The following is a 25,499-nucleotide window of genomic DNA, read 5'->3' on the forward strand; positions in this document are numbered from 1 at the left end:
CTCATTTATAGAACTCCACTTCCCTCATCAATGTTCAAATGTAACCCTCATTTAAGGCTATTACCCTTTTGAAAGAGCCTATAGATTCTTGTTTTTCTCTCTCAAGCTATCGTGTGGATACATGTTACTTATCCTTAAGTTGGTGTATAAGGAATTCTCGTTCTTCTATGATCAAAGTTTTCTCTTCTAATGCGACCAATAATGTAATTTGCTCTCTGTGGGTAAACATCGACGAGCTTTTGCCTTAATTGCTTAATGTGGCACACTTCCAACAAAGTGTGACCTTTACCTATTTCTAAATGCAAGATTACTACCCTTACTTTCCTTAACTAATCTTTGACCTACAAACTTCTCTTGTTCTAGCTCATCACATAACCTTCTCAACTTGTTTACATTATAGCTCTCAATTTCCACACTTTTTGTTCCATCATCCGTATTCCCTATTTCTTCTATGACTTCAATTCTTTGATTATGCCCATCTATGTACCACATTGTATGGCTTCCACTACATTCTCTCATCATTTAAGACTTATTTTTCTTTGGGTTTTGGACTTCTAGCGATTCCCCATCCTCACCTTGATGTGAGTAATACACTTCATATTAACCCAATCCTTTTTTTTGCATAATTTTGTTTGTGAACCATATTAAATCCCATTTTATCTTCCAAAGTAGATATGCTATGTCGTAAAGCCTTAATCAACCATGAATATAGTTATTCACCTTCACAGTGATCCTGTCCTTGCTTGTGCTCCCTTAGAGACATCTCCTCCATAATCTGTAGTATCCTCCTTAATAATCTCCCTAAGGAATTCCTTAGGCACTATCCTTATCTAAACTCTGTCTCCTCCCTAAGACATTCCTTAGGTACTATCCTTATCCTAACTATGTCTCCCTAATCCATTCCTTAGGAACTATCCTTATCTTAACTCAATCTCCTTAAGTCATTACATAATCTATAGTATCCTTCTTAATAATATCCCTAAGCCATTCCTAAGGCACTATCCTTATCTTAACTCGATCTTCCGAAGGACCAATTATAATCAACCCCTTATGCCAACTTTGATCACAATCAAAGTAACGAGCTTGTGAAAGCCATGGTCATCCCAATAAAATAGGATGTGACACGACGAGACATGAGAAGTAGGATGCACCACTAAAAAACTAATTTTGAAATCTAACCCTACAATAATGGCATTTATAGGCCGTAACACTAGCGATTTGACTTTATGTTGGTCAGCCAATAACAAAACTAAATTAGATGACTCTAACCCTTTCATTCTAATTCTTCCATGGTTTGTTCTATCATCAAATTTACAATCACTCCACCATCCACCAACTATGCTCCATGAATCGACATATTACCTATGTTCACGTCTATTCACAAGGCCTCCTGAATCTATAAAAAGATCAACTATACGCACATATTTTGCTACCCTTAAATCCATCAACGGACACTCTAACTCTACACTCTACATGCTCTTCTTCTTACAAATCTCTTCTTTTTCTTTGGATACCTAATATAAATGTTATAGGTTTCTCTAATTAAGCTTTTCACTATAGGCAACCTCACATTAATTGGAAATTCATATACCCATGGTAGGTCTACATCTTTGTAACTAAATCCTTGCTAACGCTCATGGAGTCTTACCAAACACCGAGCAAAATTTTCTGAGCTAGTTGAAAATTGGAGAGAAAATTGGCAACAAACCCCAAAGAGTCCCAAGAGAACAATGCAAAGTGAGCACAAGACATTAGCAGTTACATTATTTTCCATTCACGTGCAGGATAATCTTTGATTGAAGCAACACATTTCCTATCATTGAAATACATTATAAGATCACGTCAATCACCATAAAAAATTCAAATATAACACCAACTACATTTTTGTGACTGCATGGAACATGACCACTCTCAATGGGGTTTAGGGTTTTTAGAGCTCAACAATATCTACATTAAATAAGATCGAAACAAAATGGCCAATCATGGCTCGCAAGCAAACACCAAAACCATGTGTTGCATTGTCCACTACATACACTATAAAAAATCAAGTTGAGTCACACTCATCGTCTATTAAAACATGACGACCGTGATGTCGTTCTGCATGGTCCTTCTCAAAACGTGCGTCTCTAGCCATGGTTCTTACCATTGCTTTGGCATACACTGGTAGAACACTTTGCATGAAAATAAAGAATAAAAATTGTTTAGTTTTTGCAAATTCACATGTTTAAGTATATCTATGTCTTGTAGATCAAACTTGAATGTTCTATTCTTAAAACATGCACAAAGGTAACCAAAATCACAAACTTGGATCCTCAAGCATTGACCTATTGTAAAATACCACTAAATCCATATCAAAATAGAGTGACAATAGTCCCAAGCACATTTAAAAAAACCCAAATAAATAGTTATCAATGTAGCACTGAATAAGGTCAAGATGCTCACTATTCTTATGGATTATGTCCCACACGCTCATCAATATCATCATCCCAATCAAGTGAACTACTAGCCTCTCCTTGGTCTCCTTGCCTCTCTTAGGTAGAAGCAATGGCTGTAGATATGAAGATATAAGACCCTCGTTAGAGTCTATCGATGCATCAAACATGCCTTAAGTAGAGGAGCTCTACCATAGCCAAACTTAAGGCAAACACCACCAAGATGACAAAAAAACTCCAAATACCCTACAATGAAAGTAACGTCTATGCTCCAAAACACCACGAATCATCCCTAGCACACGAGATACACCTAGAAAATAATCGTATGCCACCGAATCCATAGTATGCATATGAAGCGCCTCGAAAAGAGGTGCACTCTCCAAGCAGTAAATCGCAGGAATCATACCTCATCTGTGAACTACAAAGAGCATAGAAGAGGTATACTGCAACACAATGACAATAGTCTAATGAATGAAAAAAAATCATATATACCGAACAAAATTCCCTGGAACTACCACTAAACACTACCTGTGTCCAAAAACTAGTAGTCTCATGGTATCCATAGGGTGAGTGATGCATGACAATAACACAATGCCAAATCTCCAAATCTAATACATGACAATAGCGGTCAACCCAACCCACTATCTCTCCTATAAAACATAACATAACTTTTATCAAACAAATTGCAAGACAAAAGGAAAGGCTTGAAAGCTTCCAATACATGGAATATTACCTCCCATCGATGCCTTAATCAACAACCAACCAAAGTCATCAAGAGTTGATGCAGCCAAACCAACTCCATACTACACATGGTCCTCAGATAGTGTATCCACAGGGGGCCTCTATAGTCGTCGGCATCATGTACTACTCCACCGAAAGGGAGGTCCATAAATATCAAATCAGTCGCCCAAGAAATTGATCTCCCTCTCCTTGCATATTGTCTACCCTTGGGTGCGAATTCTTGCATGTGCTCATGAACTATGGTAGAAGATCCATTCTTTGCGCCAATCATAAAATCCTTGCCAATAGAAATATAACACCCAACAACAGCCAAACATTTTGGACCATCCCCACATGACACATCTAAAACTGGCAAATGTGGTTGATAGACATATGTTGTCATTCTTTTAGAAATGATCCCTGTTGTTTTGCCATTAAGGCCCTCATCTTAAAAACAACCCAAAGAAAGATTTACAGTCAAAATAATTTCCTTATTCATGCACTTGTTGATAGGATAGTCAAAAAGTCAAAAACCATAACTTGACATAACATACTATTAACAACACAACAAAAAGAATATTCCAAGCTCAATTCCAGAGAGGTTGAAAATGACTTACCATCATCATGAGCATCCTCAATTTTCATGTCTATCGCATCATCCAATAAGTCCACCCTTGGCTACTCTTCTCCACAACTTTGTCTTTGTCTTACACATGTTAAAAAAATCAACGAGAAACTCAAGACAATGACCAATAGTTAGTTGGACAACAATCACAAGACAACCCATGTTATTAGTGGACAACAATCACAAGACAACCCATGTTATTAGTGGACAACAATAACAAGACAACCCATATTATTTGGCAAGACCGTCCTTAGTTAAGAAAACCATTGTTATTGAAAACTACCTTTATTGTGTATCCTTACATAACTGAGGTTGAGCTATTAAGGTGCAATTGTTGATGTGATGCTGGATTTATCATGAGAGAAGAGCAATCCTCCGAATGAGGTTTTGAGAGATTGTTTTAATCTTGTAAGGGAATTATCAAATTCCTCATGTGCTTTCTCAAGCCTATAGTTCGTACAGTCTGTTTCAAATGACTCTTTTGTAGAGAGTATGTCTTCCTCTTGAAAGGGAAAGCGGTACTCTTCTAGGCTTTGAATTTTGGTTGCTCTTTTAGGATTGGCATTATGAGGCTCAATCACAACTGGTGACCCTGTAAGACATTCAACCAAGCTAAGCATGCTCTCTTGACATTCAACCAAGCTAAGCATGCTCTCTTGAGCTTGCTTTTTGCATTCCACATATGTCATGTGATCATTATTATCCATTTGGGGTGGTTGGGTGGGTTCTAGTTTCTTGATTGGTCTATGTGGTGCACTAAGCGACGAAGAGTAAGAACTTGTTTCATCCTCACTTACTAATGTACTAGAACTTGTTTGATTTTTTGACTTTCTTTGGTTTGTTAGTTTTTCATTATGTTTACCCATGCAACGAGATCAAATTTTCTTTTGGGTTTTTGTATCTTGTGTCATACATATGGGTGTTGAGATTTCTGTGGTGGTCTTTGATGTGGATGCTTCTGCATCTTGTATAGCTTTTGGCTCTTTCGTGTTTATATCCTCTTTTGGGTTTATGTCCTATATAGACTCCTTTTTCCTATCTTTTAATTCGACCTTGGTTTCGACAGTTTGTTGTTCTTTATTTTTCTTGGTTTTAGAAGGTTTTGTTTTCTCTTTTAGGTTCTGTTTTAAAACATGTTCTTCTACCCATGTTGAGGTATTATCTTTTACGTTCTTTTTTACTGTGTTTGTCATGCCTTCGCTTGTAAGCATGTAAGCACATTCAAGGACACCATGGACAATTGCCCATTTTGTACACTTAAGATGTTAAAGAGTTGTATTTTATGAGACAAGTTGCATTGAAGCAACTCATCTTGGGCAATCTTGGAACATGTGGTTAATGCATCGTTCACACATTCGTCACAAGGTGTCAGTGACTATGGGCATGGAAGTATTCCAAACTGTGCAGTCTGCCACCTTGTGAGGTCCATGACAATAGAAACACTGAAGTGTCCAATTAACTGTGTCCTGAGCAGTTTCTAACCTTTGGATTGTTTCTGTTTGGTGCAGGGGAGATGGAGGTTTTGAGTCCATTATGGATGAAGGGGGACACTTCTTACTATCATGGTCAAAGGTTTTACAATATATGCAGTAAAGGAGAACATGTGCCTTGTATGCACAATGAGGATTGGGATGGTCGTATTGATTGCATTCAATACAAGGCATTTCGCTCCTCACTATTAGAGGCATTAAGGATGTCTGGTTTTGAAGATTTTCATCCTATGTTATAGATGTCTGTTGTTATGTTTTAAGCAAGGCTGTATAAAATTTTGGGAATGTCAATTCCGAGATTGATCTTTCTTTTGCCATTGCTTCACTTGGTTTAGACGAGGAACACCTCGTAGCATGATCATCTTCTAGCATGCTGTCATCTAAACGTATTGCTTCTTTACAACATTGATCGAATGTTTCTGGATTGGATACAATGATCAAGTTGTGTAAGCTGTTATTCTGTAAGCCCATCATAAAACATCTCCTCAATTGAACATCATTTAATTTTTCCCATGACTCATAAATGTGAGTCCAAGAGTTTCATCCAAATGATAAAATCTCTAATGGATTCATTTGGTTGACGCTCAATAGAATAGAGTTCTGTTACTGCACTCCATTGATCACCTTGTCTGGAAAAGCCATGTATAAAGGCTGATTTCAAGGTTTTGAAGTTGGTCTTGATCGCCAGCATCAATGCGATGAACCATTGACTAGCTTTTCCCTCTAAGCATAAGTTCAATGCATGTACCTTAGTGGGGCAGTTGGGGTTTCCAAAGGCTTCACATCTCTGTCCAAACATTTGAACGAATTGAAAAGGGTCCGTTGTTCCGTCATATTTGCCCATAATTTTGAAAATTTGTACGGCCATATTTTTGTATATGAATCATTGAGGTCCTATGTGATGCTCTTGTTGCGAGAGACTCAGTGAGTCCTTGGACCACCCCCCTTCCTAGACTAGTTAGTGGAATCGAAGTGACAGGGGGTGTAAATCTTGATGACACGCTTGTTATAGGCATGGCCAATGGCATTGGGAGGTGAATTTGCCGCATAGATCTCAATGGCTCGAAGATGTCAGCCATTGGGTTTAGTCCTTGTGTAATCCTTGGCAATCCCTCTATTGTGGCCATGTCGGAGTGCCTAAATGCTCCTTAATGAGCAATCAGAGTTTGTTTGTTTGTTTATTTGTTTGTTTGTTTTTTGTTTTTTATTTTTTTATTTTTATTTTTTTGCTTTTTATACTTTCCCATAGCCCGTTTTACAGCCTCAAGAGGCTTGGCGTACTCTTCATTAGATCAAACGGGTATCCGTTTGCCCTAACTAGCTTAGGCGCTACACGTGTGAACGACCGAGATATTTTTTCAGAAAACGCATATGCTAGGAACTTCCCAGATGGAAGAGGAGGTTATAAAACCTATTTTCCATCACTATCTTAAGACGAAAAATTTTCTCGAGAATTTTTTCCCTGTTTTGCAGCACGTTTTGAGGGTGTTCCAAAAGGAATTTTGAAAAACTCTATATGAGAGAGTTGTAGTATTTTTGGAGTACTACAACTTTGTTCCCCTGAGTCATCTATGATTTTATCGTCTACACCCTCAAAAAGTAGCCTAAATATGGCTCGTTGTTTTCGTGCTAATTTTTACAATTTTTCGTAGTTTTTGAGTTATTTTTTGCCTCGATTTTTGGGTCGAATTTTGAGGCTGCTATAGTCGGAGGCCAAAATGGCCGATTTTGACTTCGAAAGACAAGTCCAAAGTCAAAGACCTTGATGTTAGCTTTTTGAATTCTAATTTCCAATCATTCCTTCATCACTGTACCTATGGCACCATTGGCAACTTCAGGCCAAAAATTTTCACCAGAATTGCCTTTCACAACCAGAATTTTTTGTCGGATTTGCCTTTCACTCACGGCTAGAATTTTTCGTCAAATTTGTCTTTCATAGTCGGAATTTTTCGCCAAATTTGCCTTTCACACCCGAAAATTTTCGCCGGATGTGTCTTTCACGGCGGCTGAAAATTTTTTTCAGAATTAACTTTCACTACGATCGAAATTTTTTTGGCGGAAGTGTCATTCACGGCTGGATTTTTTCGCCGAATTCGCCTCACGGCTGTATTTTTTCGTCGGATTTGCCTCACACCTGGGATTTTTTGCCGAAATCATCTTTCACGGCCGGAATTTTTCGCCAGAATTGCCTTTCACGGCCGGAATTTTTCGCCGAAGATTGTCTTTCACGACTGAAATTTTTCGCCACAATTGCCTTTCACGGCCAGAATTTTTCGCCAGATTTGCCTTTCATGGTTAGAAATTTTCGCAAGAATTGTCTTTCATGGCTGGAATTTTTTCGCCTGATTTGCCTTTCAGGACCGGAAATTTTTGCCGGAATTACCTTTCACGGCCAAAAATTTTCACCAGATTTGCCTTTCATGGCCGAAAATTTTTATCGAATTTAACTTTCACGGCCGGAAATTTACGCCGGTGCCTTTCACGCCCTTATTTTTTCGCAGGAATTGTCTTTCACAGCAGGAAATTTTTACCGGATTTGCCTCATGCCTGGATATTTTCACCAGAATTGTCTTTCATGGCTGGAATTTTTCGCTAGATTTGCCTTTCACAGCCGAATTTTTTCGTCGTATTTGTCTTTCATGGGCCGGAATTTTTTCATTGGATTTGCCTTTCACAGCCGGAAGTTTTTTGCTAGGTTTGTCTTTCATGGTCGGAAATTTTCACCGAATTTGCCTTTCACGGTGCTGAAATTTTTTTGATTTTTTTTAAGTTCAACTTTTTTTGAGTCTAGTGAGAAATACAAATTTTTCTTTTTCGGGGGGAATATTTTTTGAATTTAAAATGAAAGGGATATGGGCATTTTCCCAAAAAAGTAAGTGGGAATCAAAAAAGTCAACCTTTTAATGACACCTCTTACACCCTTCATAAATGACCCCCAAAAAGGACAAATTGACAACTCATGAGCTCTACTCATTGAATGCTCATTAGCCTTAATGAGTTATGTAAAATAGTGATTAAGAATTAATCCAAGATTAATCCTTTCACTATTCTTTCCCTCTTTTACACCAATCAAGGACTCTAATTAATCACTAATTCCTAATTAATTTCCACAATTGAGCACATCATTGGATAGAGCAAGGAAAACCTAATCTTTGTTTTAAGGCAAATTTAAGCACAAAGAGAGTCAATTTTCTTCAATTGATCAAAAAATTGATGTGATTCGGTGTTTTGATGTATCTAGATGCTCTCCAAACACTCAAAAATCTAAATTTTGACTACTCATATGATCAATTTAGATCCCAATTAACATATTTTCTAATTATTTGGCTTTTTGAACAAGATTAATCACCCTTAATGACAAAAACTAGTCCATTAAGAGAAATTAGTCAAATTCAAGGATTTTTTGATGGTTTTAATAAATTTTTTGAAAGATTGAGCTACTCCTAATGCTTGCTAACACTCTAATCCAAACAATTTCAACAAAAACACACAATTAGACTAGAATTAATGATCTTAGATCTATGTTTAAACTAAAGAGAGTTAACATTCACTAAAAATTGCATTCTATTGCATTGTTTGATGCAATGGATGCAAACTAAGCCGATACAAACTATGTGCAAGCCCTAAGAACATGAAAAACCACCAAAACAACAAATTAATCTAAAAATTAAGCAAAAAGCATTCTTTTCAAAAAAAGAGAGCTATTCTATACCAAATCTCACACAAAACATCAAATACCCATCTTTTTCAATCATGGGAAACCACTAATCAAGATAATGGGCAATGGGTTATGTGAAGATTAGAGACAAAACGAGGAAAAAGCCAAGGGATGGCTCCTCGTCTCGTCGGCAGTGGTGCCAAAAATATTATGGCTCACCCTAACCCTCCGTGAAACACATCCAAAAAGAGATTTCTTGGTGAACCGTAACTGTCGTGTGAGGATCTTTACAATGGCCAAGCTCGTAACCCTTGAGGTCTCCAAGCTCTACAACTCCTTGAGAAGCACCCAAAACAATGTGGTTAATTCGCAAAACTACTCTTGCTAGCAAAGTAACTTGTTTTAGGTGATTGCCAGGATAGAATGGCAGATATGGCTCTCAAATTATTGATGTGGGGTTGGACAAAAAGAGTGGAGTTTCGGTTCTATGTTTTTGGGGTCATAGAAAGTATCATGGTGGAGTTGTTGGAGGGTATGTATGGTTCTGTAATTTGTCTCTGACACACTCTTGGGATGTTGACGAGAACCATGTGATAAGCGCACCAAGAATGGCGCCCGAGGTCTGGCATCTGGAAGAAGGTACCAATTTGGATTGTCATGAGGTGAAAATTCTTGAAATAAATGGACTCGGTTTGTAAAAAAGGATTGCTGTTCTGCAAAGCACACGGAATAATACAGTCGCAAATGGTATAGTGGCTAGTGCTTTTTGTCCACAATTTCATGATGAGAAAATTCTAAGATTGAGGACAAGGTTAACAAAAGAATTTAATGAGAATGTTGATAAGGGTTTAAACTTGGATGGACAAGTAATCCGTGAGACCATTATTGTATGCAATGAGTCTCATATCTTCTACGTAAGCACTGATGGATCTAGAGCGTTGGGAGTGAACTACTCTGACAATCAACAACTTTCCAAGATGCACATGTGAAGATTTTCAGAAAAGAGAGAATAAGTGCTCTACATACATTCCATGCAAGCACATGTACTTTGTTTACTTGTAAGTCCTTGGTTTGGATGCGACTGCTCATGAGTTTATTAACCAATTAGCTCTAACAAAAATTGAGTTGTTTTAAGCACTTGGACGCAGGTGATCAAATGTCACACCTTGAAAGACGTGGTTGAATGAGGGTTTTTTCATCATATGTTTATGACTTTTTGGGCTCTGCACAGAACATGGGATTGTTAGAACATTTTGTGTAGTTATAATGTTTTCTCTCCCTGTATTTTAGGCTAGTTTTGTGTATTGGTGGTTCATGCAGTTTTGGGATCTTCCAACTGATTTGTGGTTATGTAAGAATGGTCACTTATATATGCACTCTAATATAGACAGGTTTTTTGACTGGTTTATGGTGAGGTGTGAATGTAAAATTATGTAAGTGCTTATGCCTTATGCTTGTTGGATCGGTGAAAAATGATGCATTATTTTCTAATTACATTTGTGTTTTAAAATGTTGTCTAGAAAATTTTAACTTTTTGGGGTTTATTGCCAAGTTTGGCTCTAATTTTCACCTCGCGCGGAGAAGGTTGCTCAGAGAATGGGATTGCCCGGCTCATGCTAATGATCCCTTTTGGTCACGTGTCTAGTCTCACAATGAACACACCAAAAATGACCCTTGAAACTATTATCATGCAAAATAAATTACTGACTAGCTAAGTATTAAGATATTACATGCTATAAAGGGAAATGCAATGTAAATACTATCATTTTAACTTAGATAATATCTTTAGTTTTTTCCTCCAAATTTTATACTTAGTTAACTTTAGTTATCATTTATAGCCTAACTTTAACTGTTTATCTCTAATTTACTAGTCACTTACTTTGCTGATAATTACTCATAAACTTACTTAGATAAGATCCTAAGTAGACTCAAGGACATTGAATTCAGCCCCCATCATTAGGCTCAATTACAAAGCAACTACTAATAAACCAAACATAATAAACAAACTTTATAGGCTCATTCCACTAATAACAATATGCAATTTTCCTTTTCAGATCCCCCTTGCTCTAGTGAAATACCATAAAAACCATTTAGCACAAGAAGGATGACTTGATCATATCATTTAACTATGATATTTTATAGACATATTCTACTCATGAAAACATTCACTTTTTCTTTTTCAAGCACACTGAAACTATACTTATATGTCCTCTAAAAATCTACAATTTAACCCATTTAACAAAGGACGTACTATAAATATTCAATTTCTATCCAAGCTCTTCCACATACATAAACTAAAGCTAAGTTTCTTTTTACCTCATTAGCAAATTCTTAATAGATAGTTAATTATTTATCAACATAGTAGAAAATGATACAATTTCATAGTATTTAAAAAAAGTAAAAATTTAAACACATCTAAACATCCTTCAACATACAAGATGAGGATCAATAGACTGCCATCCAAAGCTTTCTTGGTGTATAACAAAAAATTATTATCTAATTAAGCAAAAATGAGCACTAACATTCACACAAAAGCTTGATTTTTTTCAATTTGGGAATCAGAAATGTGTTTTCAAGCCTTGTGGATCATCCTTGCTCCTCTTCTTCTCCATTCAAGGTCCCATTGATCAAACTCTCTCCTATTTCCCTCTTCTAACCTTCTTAATTAAACCCTCAAATTAGAGAGAATTAGGGCAAGAGACTTGTAAGGAAAGGAAGCACTCACCATTGCTAAGGAATTTACCATGATAACCAAGCCCTAATCTTTACATTATCAACCTTCTCAACCCCACAAATTCCCATGAAGTAGGCACCATCTTCTTGTCCAAAACCACCTTGGCACATGAATTTTAAAGTCTACCTCACACCCACAAGGTACCTCTTCACATCTACAATGGTCGGGCACCCAAAAATTAGTCATTTCAGCCTAACAATCGCTCCGAATTTCAATTTCTTGCTAAATTCTTCATCCCCTACTAAAAAACTCATTCCCATCAGGTTTGGCAACACATTTTTGACTTCTCATCATTTTATTAATTTTTGAGAAAATATGGTAGAAAATATATCAAAATGGCCCAAAAATAAGTAGTAGATCCTAAAAATAGGGGTAAATGACCAAATCGCAAAAATTAAAAAATATTTTAACTTTTCTAATTTCTTGTAAAAATAGCTAATTTATCTATTTTATCCTAGACAATTGCTAAAAATAGCAAACTATGCAAGTTTACTCAAACAATAGGCAAATAAGCCCTAAAATCAGGAGTTATCAACTTTCTCTAAAACCATCAGCAAGGGACTGGTATGAAGGTCAAGTCCGTCCAGATCTCTCTTGGGTAGTGGTGTAGTACTCCTTTATCTATGGGTCCTTAACTTATTTGATCATCTCTATTTTGGGGCTTCCACCCCATCATTGAGGTATGGTCATCTTTATTTTGGGGTTGGGAGACCTGGTGATCATTGGTGAAGAGATATTCTTAAGGGTCAAGTGGTTCCTCTAGATGTGTAATCAAATTGATGGAATTAAACTTTTCATATTGTTTACTCTTAATAAAGTGAAAATTTATTAGATTAAAATGATTTAAATCATCTTGGATAATTTCTAGTAAATTTTAGAGTGAAAAAAATTTGAAAAATGGTCAACCATACAAAGCAGGTTATGGTAAATTTTTTTAAATTTGGTGAAGTAAGTTTTATCTTTTTATTATTCAAAAAGAGTAATCCCCACCGCTTGTGTATTCTAAAAGTGTTATTCTTATTCTATGCATATTAGAAATATTTTTATTATAAAAGTGTTATTTTCATTAAAATTAATTTCTATGCATAGAAAGATGCATATTGGGAATATTTTGATTATAAAAGTGTTACTTTCATCAAAATTGATTTTTATGCATAAATAGATGCATAAAAGAAAATTTTTATTATAAAAGTGTTACTTTCATTAAAATTAAATTTATGCATAAAAGATTTTTTTATTATAAAAGTGTTACTTTCATCAAATTTTGATTTTATGCATAAAGAATTTATTTTTATTCCAAAAGTGTTATTCTCATCAAAATTTGATTTTATGCATAGAAAGATGCATAAAGAATTTATTTTTATTCCAAAAGTGTTATTCTCATTGAATTTTGATTTTATGCATAGAAAGATGCATAAAGAAATTTATTTTTATTTCAAAAGAGTTATTCTCATTATTTTTTATTTTATGCATAGAAAGATGCATAAAGAATTTATTTTTTATTCCAAAAGTGTTATTCTCATCAAATTTTGATTTTATGCATAAAAAGATGCATAAAGAAATTTATTTTTATTTCAAAAGAGTTATTCTCATTAATTTTGATTTTTTTTTTGCATAGAAAGATGCATAAAGAAATATATTTTTATTTCAAAAGAGTTACTCTCATTAATTTTGATTTTATGCATAGAAAGATGCATAAAGAAATTTATTTTTATTTCAAAAGAGTTATTCTCATTAATTTTGATTTTTTTTGCATAGAAAGATGCATAAAGAAATTTATTTTTATTTCAAAAGAGTTACTCTCAGTAATTTTGATTTTATGCATAGAAAGATGCATAAAGAAATTTATTTTTATTTCAAAAGAGTTTTTCTCATTAAAATTGAATTTATGCATAAAAAGATGCATAAAAGATTTATTTTTTTTATTTTGAAAGTGTTATTCTCCTTAAAATTGAATTTATGCATAAATAGATGCATAAACGGATTTTTATAAAAGTGTTATTTCCCACTAAAATTGTTCTAATGCATAAATAGATGCGTAAAGAATCTTTATATCAAAAATAGGAATTCTTTTACATTCTATAAATAGATGTGATATGAATCAGATAGATGAGAATGAATAAAGAATGGATGTGATGAGAATAGAAGTGGTGAGAATGAGAGATAAATAGATGTGATGAGATATAATGCAAATCAGAAAGATGGGAATGATGTGATGAGAATAGATGTGATGAGAATGAGAGGTAAATAGATGTGATGAGATGTGATATGAATCAAATAGATGAGAATAAATAGAGAATGGATGTGATGAGAATGAGAGGTAAATAGATGTGATGAGATGTGATATGAATCAAATAGATGAGAATAAATAGAGAATGGATGTGATGAGAATGAGAGGTAAATAGATGTGATGATATGTGATGTGAATCAAATAGATGGGAATGAATGGATGGATGGATGCGATGAGAATAGAAGTAACAAGAATGTGAGGTAAATAGATGTGATGAGATGTAATGCGAATCAGATAAATGGGAATGAATGGATGGATGGATGTGATGAGAATGAGAAGTAAATATATGTGATGAGATGTGATGTGAATTAGATAAATGTGAATGAATAGATGAGATGTGATGTCATGTGAATCAGGATGTAAATGAATGATATAGGATGTGAATGAATGTGTTAGCATGTGAATTGGGATGTGAATGAATGTGTTAGCATGTGAATGAATGATATAAGATGTGAATGAATGTGTTAGCATGTGAATCGAGATGTGAATGAATGATATAGGATGTGAATGAATGTGTTAGCATGTGAATCAGGATGTGAATGAATGGTATAGGATGCGAATGAATGTGTTAGCATATGAATCGGGATGTGAATGAATGATATAGGATGTGAATAAATGTGTTAGCATGTGAATCGGGATGTGAATGAATGATATAGGATGAGAATGAATATGTTAGCATGTGAATCAGGATGTGAACGAATGATATAGGATGTGAATGAATGTGATAGCATGTGAATCGAGATGTGAATGAATGATAAGGGATGTGAATGGATGTGATGTGATGTGAGTCGGGATGTGAATGAACGATAAGGGATGTGAATGAATGTGTTAGCATGTGAATCTGGATGTGAATGAATGAGATGTGATGTGAAATGGATATGATAAGATGCGATGTAAACTTGATAGATGTTAATGTATGTGAAGTGATGAGATGTATGGGTAGATGCAAGTGGATGAGATCTGATGAGGAAATAAGTGATGAGATAAAAAAAGATCTGATTAGATGAGAATGGGAATACTTATGAAATGAATGTGGATTGACGTGAATGGATGTATAAATGATGTGTATTGATGTGTGGATAATGTGGATTGATGTGGATGGATGTATGGATGATGTGGATTGACGTGTGGATTGATGTGGATGGATGTATGGATGATGTGGATTGATGTGTGGATAATGCGGATTGATGTGGATGGATGTATGGATGGTGTGGATTGATGTATGGAAGATGTGGATAGATGTGTGGATAATGTGGATTGATGTGGATGGATGTATGGATGATGTGGATGATACGGATTGATGTGGATTGATGTGTGGATAATTCGATTGGATGTGATTTGAGATGTGATGTGATGTGATAGGGATCGATGAAGAAAAAAAATTTGTGGGAAGATGAGAAAAGATGGGGACTAATGTGAAAGGATGTGGAATGATGAGAAAAGATGGAAATATTGTTGGAACTGTATTTGTATGTGAAATCTATTTTTAAATAACTATTTTATGTCAAGAATGCTAGCTAGAGAAGCATTTTGACCGTCTTGTGAATGAGGTCGTGGAGACCTATCTATTAAAGTTGCAACTGCTGACGGAGAGTCAATGGAGGACGTCTCGCATGTAGCAAGGTCGGCCAAGGTCTTGACCAACCTCTCAGTTTGATTTAAATGGTGAGCTTCCGGTACAGTGGATGAGGGACCAAGGAAGCGGCCTATGAGTAAAGTGCTAGGTGACCTGCAAAAGAATCCTAGAGGATGCTGACCATACGATTGCTCGGGCTCTGGGTCACCAAAGATACCCACACGTACGTTGGGGAAGATATTGGAACAAAGAGTAAGAGTTGTTTTCTGAATTCGGGCATGGATCTGGATGATTGACCTTGCTGGTCCTCAACGGATGAGTCCATGGCTCTTTTATATAGATCTATTGGTTGATCTTGCTAGTCCTCAACGGATGATTGACCTTGCTAGTCCTCAACGGATGAGTCCATGGCTCTTTTATATGGATCTATTGGTTGATCTTGCTGATCTTCAACAGAGACTCCTTTTTTGTTAAAGTGAATACTTGCCGGTTACTATGAGCTAGGAACTATCGAAAAGGCCCCTGAGTGGACAGGGGGTGAGCATTCTGGTTGCCAATGATGCCATAGGTACACTGATGAAGGAATGTTTGGAAATAAGGATTCAACAGGATAATTAGAGGATTATGATCAGTGACACTATGGTTTCAATAAATGATTGTTTTAAAGATTGTTGAATCTGTGAAAAAGGCAATTTCATATTGGGTGTGTAAGTGGTGTGACTAGTTTTAAGTTTGCATGAATATCCGGCTAGGGGGCCTAGGAACTCTTTTCCCTAGTACCCAGGACAACCTAACCAAATTCTTGATTGGATCCCATCACTACAGTGGTAGGGCGGTTGGCTAACCCATGGGACTGGATGGGGTAGGCTGGACTGATGGATCCCTAAATTGAGACTCAATTATGTTCTGGTTCGATAGATGAAGTAAATCCCGGACAAAAATTGTTCTTTAGAAAAGAATCAACGGCTATGCCTCTCAATGAGGAAAAAAGTGTTGGTCTCTATGATCCAAGTATAATCTTTTCCTTGATCTGACTATGGGGCTTACGGGTTCGGTCAGATCAGTTCAGTTAGTTAAGACTTTTGACTACGTTAGAGAAAAGTTATCCTGGAAGAATCGCCCGTGCTTTTCGGGCAAGGAAAGTTTTTTCGAGTTCGGTTTTGGAAGAACCGATGGATTAGTCTCTTGTCCGGATATCCATGTGGGCGAGGCCCTGAGTGTGGGACCCTGGCCCACATAAGAAGTGCTACTTCCGCTGCTAGCACCCCTAAAATTCGATGCGCGGTGGGGATAGGGACCTCACAACTGGTATAAGAGCGAATTGTCTAATGAGGATCAACCTAGAAGCCAAAAATGTCAAAAATTTATGATGAAGAAGCAGTAAAAGGTTGTAATTGTGTGATAAAATTCATACAATTTGATATTCAAACTAAAATTCGTAGATTGGTAATTGGGTCTTCAGATGGAAGTACCGCAATTGTATGGAATCCCTAACTTGCTTGAGGCCTAGACATGATGGTATTTATCTTACAGTTCCAAGGATCGTGACTACCCGTATATACCGAGGGTATAACTGCAGCTCTTTATTGGTAGTATATACGAGTAAATCTAAGACTTGAAATTATAAGCATTAATACTATCCAAGTGATGAATTCGAATGTGGTTGATATGATTTTAAATTCTGGTTGAGAACTAATGAGTTGATTTGGATTCTGATTGAAAAATGAAGATTCTTGAATTTTGGTTGAAATGTAATAAACTAAGCAAAACCACAATGAGGATGAATGGGACGAGACCCTCTGATGATGCTCGTAGCTGGAATGACGTTAATGACTTCAGCAAATCACTATGAGATTAGTGGATTGTGCTGGCAAATCGCTACTGTTAACACTTGACCCAGTAGATCAAGTTAAGGGATGTCAAATTAAAAATATGTATAATTGAAAATTTCCATGAAGGACTGTTCAAATAGAAATTTTGGTCTAATGGACCATTATTGTAATAAGGATTGAATGTTACGATCTAAGTGAATTATTATCTAATGATGAGTTTTATATAAGGGATCTTTATCCCAGGATTCTGTTGTGTTCACCAGACTATAAGGAACCCCAGAATCAGTTGGATCTTAAGGAAAAGAATTCTCCTCTAATTTTGCGAGATGAGGACATCTCGTGTTTTTTAAGTGGGGTAGGATGTAAGATTCCTCCCTCCGACTTTTGAGGTGTGTAGGTGTAAGAACCTCCCCTTCTGATCTTATAATTATTCCCGTCTCTGAAATAAAAGAAAGATCCTGTTTTACCCTATTTTGGCCGAGAGAAAAAATACCTAGAGGGAGGTAATTCAAAATTGAGATATTTTTAGATATAAAAATCCTCCTAGTGTCTAAAATGGTTTCCCCTGAAATAGATATTCAAAAATAAATTTCCAATGTGCAATTGGAATAAATTGAAATTAGGTAAAAAGGACCTTAGCCTAAGGGTCCAGATTTTCTAAAATTTTTGAATTAAGGTTCCTATGGACCAATTAGATTAATCCAAATGTAGGGAGGAGATAAATGGAAGAATAAAAGAAAATCCCCCAAAAATGAGTAAATGCTCACATAAGATGAAGAGTTGACTAAGGACAAGGTTATTAGTTAAAAAAGAAGAGATATTTAGAAGAAATGATGCATTTTTGACACCTCAGTGTGGGGCATTCCCCTCATGAAGGAGGTGCCTATTTCACATGTGTGGTTGAGTTTTAAACTCACAAATAATGAGATATTTTCATCTCTCCTCTCTCCTGCTTCAACTAGATCCAAAAAGTAAGCTAAATTGACCTAAAAATGGTCAAAATTTGACCAAACTGATTTGAAAAATTCTAGAATCAGTTTGCTTGGTTAGAGGCTCACTTTTTCCTATAAATGAAGCCTCCCCTTTGTAAATGGTTAATAGTATTTTATGCACTGTTACTCTACTCCTCCCCCCATAGCCAAAAACAATGAATTCATTGATAATTCATTTGTTTTTTACCATTTCCTCTTCAAAAGAATTGGTGGCCACTCTTATTGCAAACAAGAGTAGATCTGTCAAACCATCAAGCCAAAGAAAAGCTCACAAAACTCCTACAAGCCTCTTCCACAAAAGCCCCTCTACACAATGACCTACAATCTGCATCAACAACCAACTCCGATAAAGCCTCTACTCCTTCTGAATCAACCCCATCCTCACCTACAAAGTTCGATGCCAAAACCTCGCAATTAGCAGCTATTCCTGAAGAAGTTCCCAGAGCCCACCAACCATCTAACTCTAACAGGGAACTCAAAGGGAAGACCTTGGATCCTATGCATCTTCATCAACAAACCTCATCAAAGGAGACAACCACATGCTCAAAGGCCTCGTCAAATCAATAGCCATTCAACAAGAGACTCTAACCTCATCATCATCAACAATGCCCATGAGTCTCAAACTTGCAGCCTCAGTGCCAACCAAAGTCAAGGAGGGCCCCAAACCTTCCACATCACCCCAAAAGAAAACTCCACCACGACAACCACAATCAAGATATCTTAATAGTATTAAAATGTGGATGGAAAAGCAGCTACTTGTAGCTCAAGGCTACCGATGAAGGTGCCAATCAAATTTAGGTACCTCGATAGTCAAAACCTCTTCCTCAACGTAGCACTCAAAAGCCAAGGAAGAAGAAAAGTAATCTACAACAACGTCCACAAAAGCCTATGCGAGTTCCTCAAAAGAACTCCACCAATGCAACAAGTGTGGGTACCAAAAACAGAGTTGCAAGCACAAGGGTACTACCAAAGAAATACCAAAGCTTGGGTCCCCAAGCGCATCACAAAGTCCCTAAGCTTGCACAAAGAAGGAAGCCTCAACACCAAGCACATCGGCAACCAAATTATAGTGTTCATCAAAGATGGGTGCCTGTGCATGTACTTCAACAACAAGGATACTATGATGGTAATTCCATCATATGGTTGCCAAAATCGAACAATGTGAAGAAAATCTCACAACCGACTTCAACCCCAACTTCACCTAAAGTTCAATAAAAATGGAGGCCCAAGCAACATCAAGAAAATCACTCAACCACTCTCATGCATTCAGCACCAACACAAGAGCTTGTCTGTTCAAGAACAATCAGCAGTTTTCCCTACTGCCTCGACGTCATTTCAACAAATTCAAGAGATTAAATACAGAGACTCCCGAGCACATCAAGAACAAAATAACAATGCTCTTTTCACTTCTCTGGGAATGAGAAATGAGTGCACAAGAAGATGTTGTTTGCAAATCATGACCTAAAAATAAAAATAAATAAATAAATACAAAGAAAAAGAAAAGAAAAGAGGGTCAAAATTTGCAAAATCAAGGAGTTTCATCTCACGGCTTAAGAACCTCCACTTTCATGATTTAAGCCCCATCATGGATTAAGCCATATCACGCAATAGCCACTATATACTTATTTCTTATTACTTACTATTCTTTTGGCTAAATTAATGTAGTAGCAGCTGCTCCATGAGTACATATCCATACTCATGCATTCATGGAGAACATTAGCACCAAAGCCTCACCATCGATAACTTCCAGGTATATCTCTAGATGGGGGGGCCATGGTGGGCAAAAGCCTGGTCAATGATACAACCCATCATCTAGAATTTTCCTTCAAATTACAAACCTCTCCAAACAATACCATAATCTTCACAACTCAATGACTTTCAATCCCTAGTGAAGATCTCTATATTAGCCTCGCAAGTCGACGTAATTCTTTCAATCCTCACCAACAAGTGGCTACTTCAACACAGAGCAGTTCAATAAGAGTCTATATGACTCAATTCTTATACTTCATGTAAATCTGCTTTATAAGAGCACTTAAATATGCATAAAAACATAAAAAGCACATGGATAGAAGAAAATAGGATCAAGTCCTACTCAACAAAATTTGACAAGAATCCTGCCACACAAAGGAACATCATCACAAGCCAAATACTTCAAATGATGAATGTCGCTTCAATGAATCAAATGAGGAACTGAGAATCATCATCTCGTTCCTTATGATTAAGTCTACGTTCCTTCAGATTCTTCTCTCTCTTCTCTTCCATTATTAACATCTCTTAGTGTCCCCACTAACAAAAATCACATGTAACCTTGTCGACCGATGATTGCCAAAAACAAAGTGGGCCAAAAAAAAAAGAGGGACTCACACAAAAATAAAAATGCAATCATTCGCAAAAACCCCCCACCCTGTTAGGAATTCCCAATACACCACTAACCTCTTCATTCATTAAATAGATTTTCTTATTTCCTTTGGAGAAACAAAGACCATTGAACATCATTCAACATTAAAGCCATCAACAAGCTTGTTCATTCTCCCCACACAAAGGTCTTCAACGCGATCATGCGGATGCAATTGCCATCAGGAGAAGGGGGGAATGTTAATCTAATTCTAGGATTAACAAGAGATACGGCCATTATCTTACATCAAAGAGTCATGGTAGATACACCAAAGGGTCGTACATTCAAGATACACCAAAGGGTCATACATTTAAGATACGAAGCAATAGTGTCCAAAGCTACAACTTGGACGGGCGCCCGTAATGGTGTGATGGAGTTTTTATGGCGATTCCCGCTTCAAGAGCATGTCGTAGCAAGTTAGGATGAAGGTCCTAAGTGATGTTCTTCATGGATGTATTATGGGAATAGTCATTGTACTAGCATTAGGCCTCTTATGAGCCTGAAGTGCCCAACCGCGGCCGCCACAGTTTAAGTGAGTGTGAACACTTATTGCCATGTATATAAGTGAATTTCTCTCATAATACAACAGACTCTCCCATTGTGCAATTGAGTCTTGCTCTTGCTAATCCTATTGCTAATCTCTCTTCCTAATCCATGCTAGTGAGTGTGTGTGAGTGAAGTGAGGTGAGAGGAGGGACAAGGACCCGTAGTTAGTGCAACGTGACAGTGTGACAACGCTCGTGGGAGACGCGGTGGAATTGCTTCTTAAGGAGTTGTAGAGCTTGGAGACCTCAAGGGTTACGAGCTCGGAGATTGCAAAGATCCTCACGATAGTTACAGTAAGTTCACCAGGTAAGCTCTTTTTGGATGTGTTTCAAGGAGGGTTACGGTGAGCCATAACATCCACCAATGGAATTATTTGGCCTTCTTTGGGAGATCTATCAACAAACATGCAATGTATGCAAAGTTCTTAGCAATTTTTCTATAATGACTACATAATTTTAAGAATAATCTTAAATCATGTATATCACATGAGGTTTAGGCCAAGTGACAATGGACTTGACTTTCTTTGGATCCACCTAAATGTCCTCGGCTGAGACTATGTGGCCCACTTAAATATCCTCAGTTATCTTGAAAGAAACTACTCTTATCAAGGTCCTTCTCATGGTTGAGATAGAGTTGGTTTTCTTTTAAAAGAAATAACACTAGCTCTAGATGTTTCTTATGATCTTCAATACTTTTGTTGAAGGCTATTATGTCATCAAATAACACAACCATAACATCTTGATGTTTAAGGAATATGTGGTTCATCATATAATTAAAAGTCGCAAGAGCATACCAAAAACTCAAAATAACCAGAGTGAGTCTTGAATGCACACTTATACATCCTCATTCGGAATAACAACCACTCTTACTTGATGATAACTGAACTTAAGGTAAATTTTGGTACTAGCCCCTCTCCATTTATCTAATAAGTCAAGATTTTGGTGACCTATAACCTCTTTTTCATGTGAAGAGGGTCCGATAGCATCTAGTAAGACTGTATTAGGGAGTTTGGGAAAATCCCATTACTTTGGAAAAAAAAATCAATATATTTTTTTGGTGTATCTTTAGCATACCAAATCCCAAGTTGTCGGGTGAATATGGATTTAGAACTTACTCTTCAAGATCTTTCCCAACGATATGTCAAATGATCTGTTTTTGACAAAAGCTTAAAAGGATTCACCATGTCCCCATTTTTTTTATCTTGCAAAATGTAAATGTGGGGATTTTTCCAAAATCCCTAATATGGTCTTTAGTGTCCCTGCATATCATGTGTGGTGTTACCACTTAAAAGTTTAGGCCTAGGGATAATGTCAATAAGCTTGTATCATTAGTCCAAGATAATCATTCCTTCCACTATCACCACTTAAAATTTTAGGCCTCTTCAGAGTGGTGGATAAAATGTCAATGGACTTTCATCATTAGCCAAAGAAAGTATCCATCCAAGTTGGGGGGAAAGTGTTCTAGGGATTGAAAATGCATATTTCTACTGAAGATGCACTAAAAAATAGGCACGATGGGTTATGATAGAATAGTAAAAATACTTCCGATGTGAAATATTATAAAACTTTAGAAATGACTTGAAATAAATGGAAATATCATGGGTATGACTTATTTAAATGGATAAATAATGGTTTAAGCTGATTTGGAATATGATGATTAAGAAATATTAAGGATAACCAACGATAGGAATTGAGGTATGTAAAAATAGGTGGAATGGATAAGTTTTTGGTCTATTTGAAATAACATTGGATTGAAATGGAAGTTTGAAGGAAAAATGATTTAAAATAATGGGTATTTAGGCTCTTAATTAATGCACTCAAGGGTTCGTACTCGACCACGTAATCAAGGGTTCATACTCGATCGTGTAATCAAGGATAGGCTATAGGTTAGCGCACACCTTCCTTACAAGATCTTGGGCTTGTATCACTTGCTCCCTCTCTAACTCTAGGTTGGGATACTCTTTCAATTCCTTAGGAAGTTTAGCAAAGTCTATAGGGTTCTTCTCCTCATAAAGAGTTGGCTTGAGCACGAGATCACCTATTTTTTTCCCAAGGAAGGTAGCTTTGGAGCTCTCATCTGAACCACTTGGTCATGACATCACTATCCTTGAGACAACAGATCATGCATTATGCTTTTGTGTTCCCTTAGACATCTTCTTCTTTTGGATCTCTAGTTTTGGCAATCCTTTAGCCTTGTCATAGTCTGCTCTATGATCTTTGGGGCTTGTGCCTATTCTTTTCAAGGTTGAATCTTGAGCTTTCTACTTATTCACACCCTTGGATGTTCCCTTAGTTGATGCTCACATGTTGGTTTGGAGCCTTGTGATAGCTTTGGGGCCTGTATGAATTATTCCTCATACACTTAACAAATTAAGTCTCATCAAAGTGGTTGATGCTTCTTGCCACCATTGGGAGGTGATTGTCACACCTATTATTGGGACAATCCTTCTAAGCATGCTCAAATATTTACTTGTAGCATGTGCCATCATAAGGAATGACATTGGAGTTAGGCATGGGATTATTAGTTCTTGGAGAGCATTAGAGAATTGGGTGACTTTGGTGCAAGGTCCTTGTGATGAGGACACTTTGCAATACAATGTGTGCCTTTCCATCAAAGCATTGCATCAACATACTATTAAGGTCTCTTCATGGTTGTTGCACCATGGATTCGAACAAGGAGGTATAGTCTATGGTGGGTGGAGCTTGTTATGGTGAATACCCATAAGGATTATACTATGGTGGTTGGAGCTTGTTTTGGTAACACCCATAAGGATTATACTATAAGAAGCATACTCCTTGTATGAGTCTTATCGCTTATAAGACTCATAGCTCTTGCATTCTGATATCTCTACATATGTAGGAAAGGTCACAGAGTACTATTGTACTGGTGCAATTCATGGAGGAAGCGGTAGGGTTGGTAATACCAGAGGTGGGTATGGAAACTGTTGGTGGTCTACATACATGTTAACTAAGTATTTTTCCACCCAATGCCTCTAACTAATAACCATGACTTAGTGTTTTCCCACCCAATGCCTTTGACTAATAGCCATGACTTGGTATTTTCCTACCCAATGCCTCCAACGAATATCTATGAGATAGAGAGCATCATTAGAAGAAACTGCATAGTAAGCAGTGGGCTAGTGAAGTCACATGCGGGTGTTACAAGAAATGGTAATTATCAGATAGTAAGTAGTGTGCTAGTGAAGTTGCACATATGAGTGGTTAACAAGATAGCAAGTAGTGGGCTAGTGAAGTTGAACATGCAAGGGTGCAAGAATTCCACATATAAATAATTCTTGTATATTTTTTGGGCGTGGAATGCATGAGATACGTGAAGTCACACACGTAGGTTACAAGAGACCCACATATAAGTAGTCTTTTCTTATATACTTTTGGGACATGAAATGCATGCAATATGTGAGAATATATAAGTTTGGTCTTTGGTTTCTTATTTTGTATTTCTTGATTTGTGTTCCACCATGTTGGTGAATCTACCCAACAACTTAGTGATCATGTGGGTTCAATCCCAGAATGCAATCTAATTATGTAGGATCTTATTTTCCTCAATTTTTTTATTAATTACTAATTGCTCATTTTTATTAATCTCTAATCGCAAGTTTCATAAGTTTTTGATGTTTGTGCTACAATATTTTATATCCACCAATGTTGCTTATCACATAATTTAAAAATAAGTGCCTTATAGAAAATATTTCTCTCCAAAAGGCTCATGCCTATTGACTTAGCATCAGTTGTTCTTATTGTTGACATACCCACACTATCCACTATGAAGATGACTGTAATGAACCCCACTTATTTAGATGCCTTAGTGAGTTGCATGAGAATCTGATCTAGACACCTTAGTGAGTGGCACAAGAATCTACAATTCCATATTCTTTCTTTCATCCTGGCAGTCAACCTGCAAGCTAGCTTGCAAGGCTTTGTCTTATCCATAGATAACCTACAACAAACCACATGGGATCAAATGTGGGATTTTTGCATTTTTGGATTAGCCAATCACATAATCCCCATCCTGAGGTCGTTTAGTTGAGGATTTGGGAGGTCACTTTTGGGCCCCGTTAAGAAAGTCCAACTCAGCATAGAGAGAGAGTATGTGAAACATTAAAAATTACGAACACTAATATAAATAGAAATTGAAATCATATCATTCTTTTAACCTTTTACAAAATAGTTAGTATTGAAGAATGGTCGT

This window comes from Cibotium barometz, chromosome 36 (assembly GCF_041138505.1).
Source record: "Cibotium barometz isolate CiBa-2024 chromosome 36, ASM4113850v1, whole genome shotgun sequence".
Classification (NCBI taxonomy): domain Eukaryota; kingdom Viridiplantae; phylum Streptophyta; class Polypodiopsida; order Cyatheales; family Cibotiaceae; genus Cibotium; species Cibotium barometz.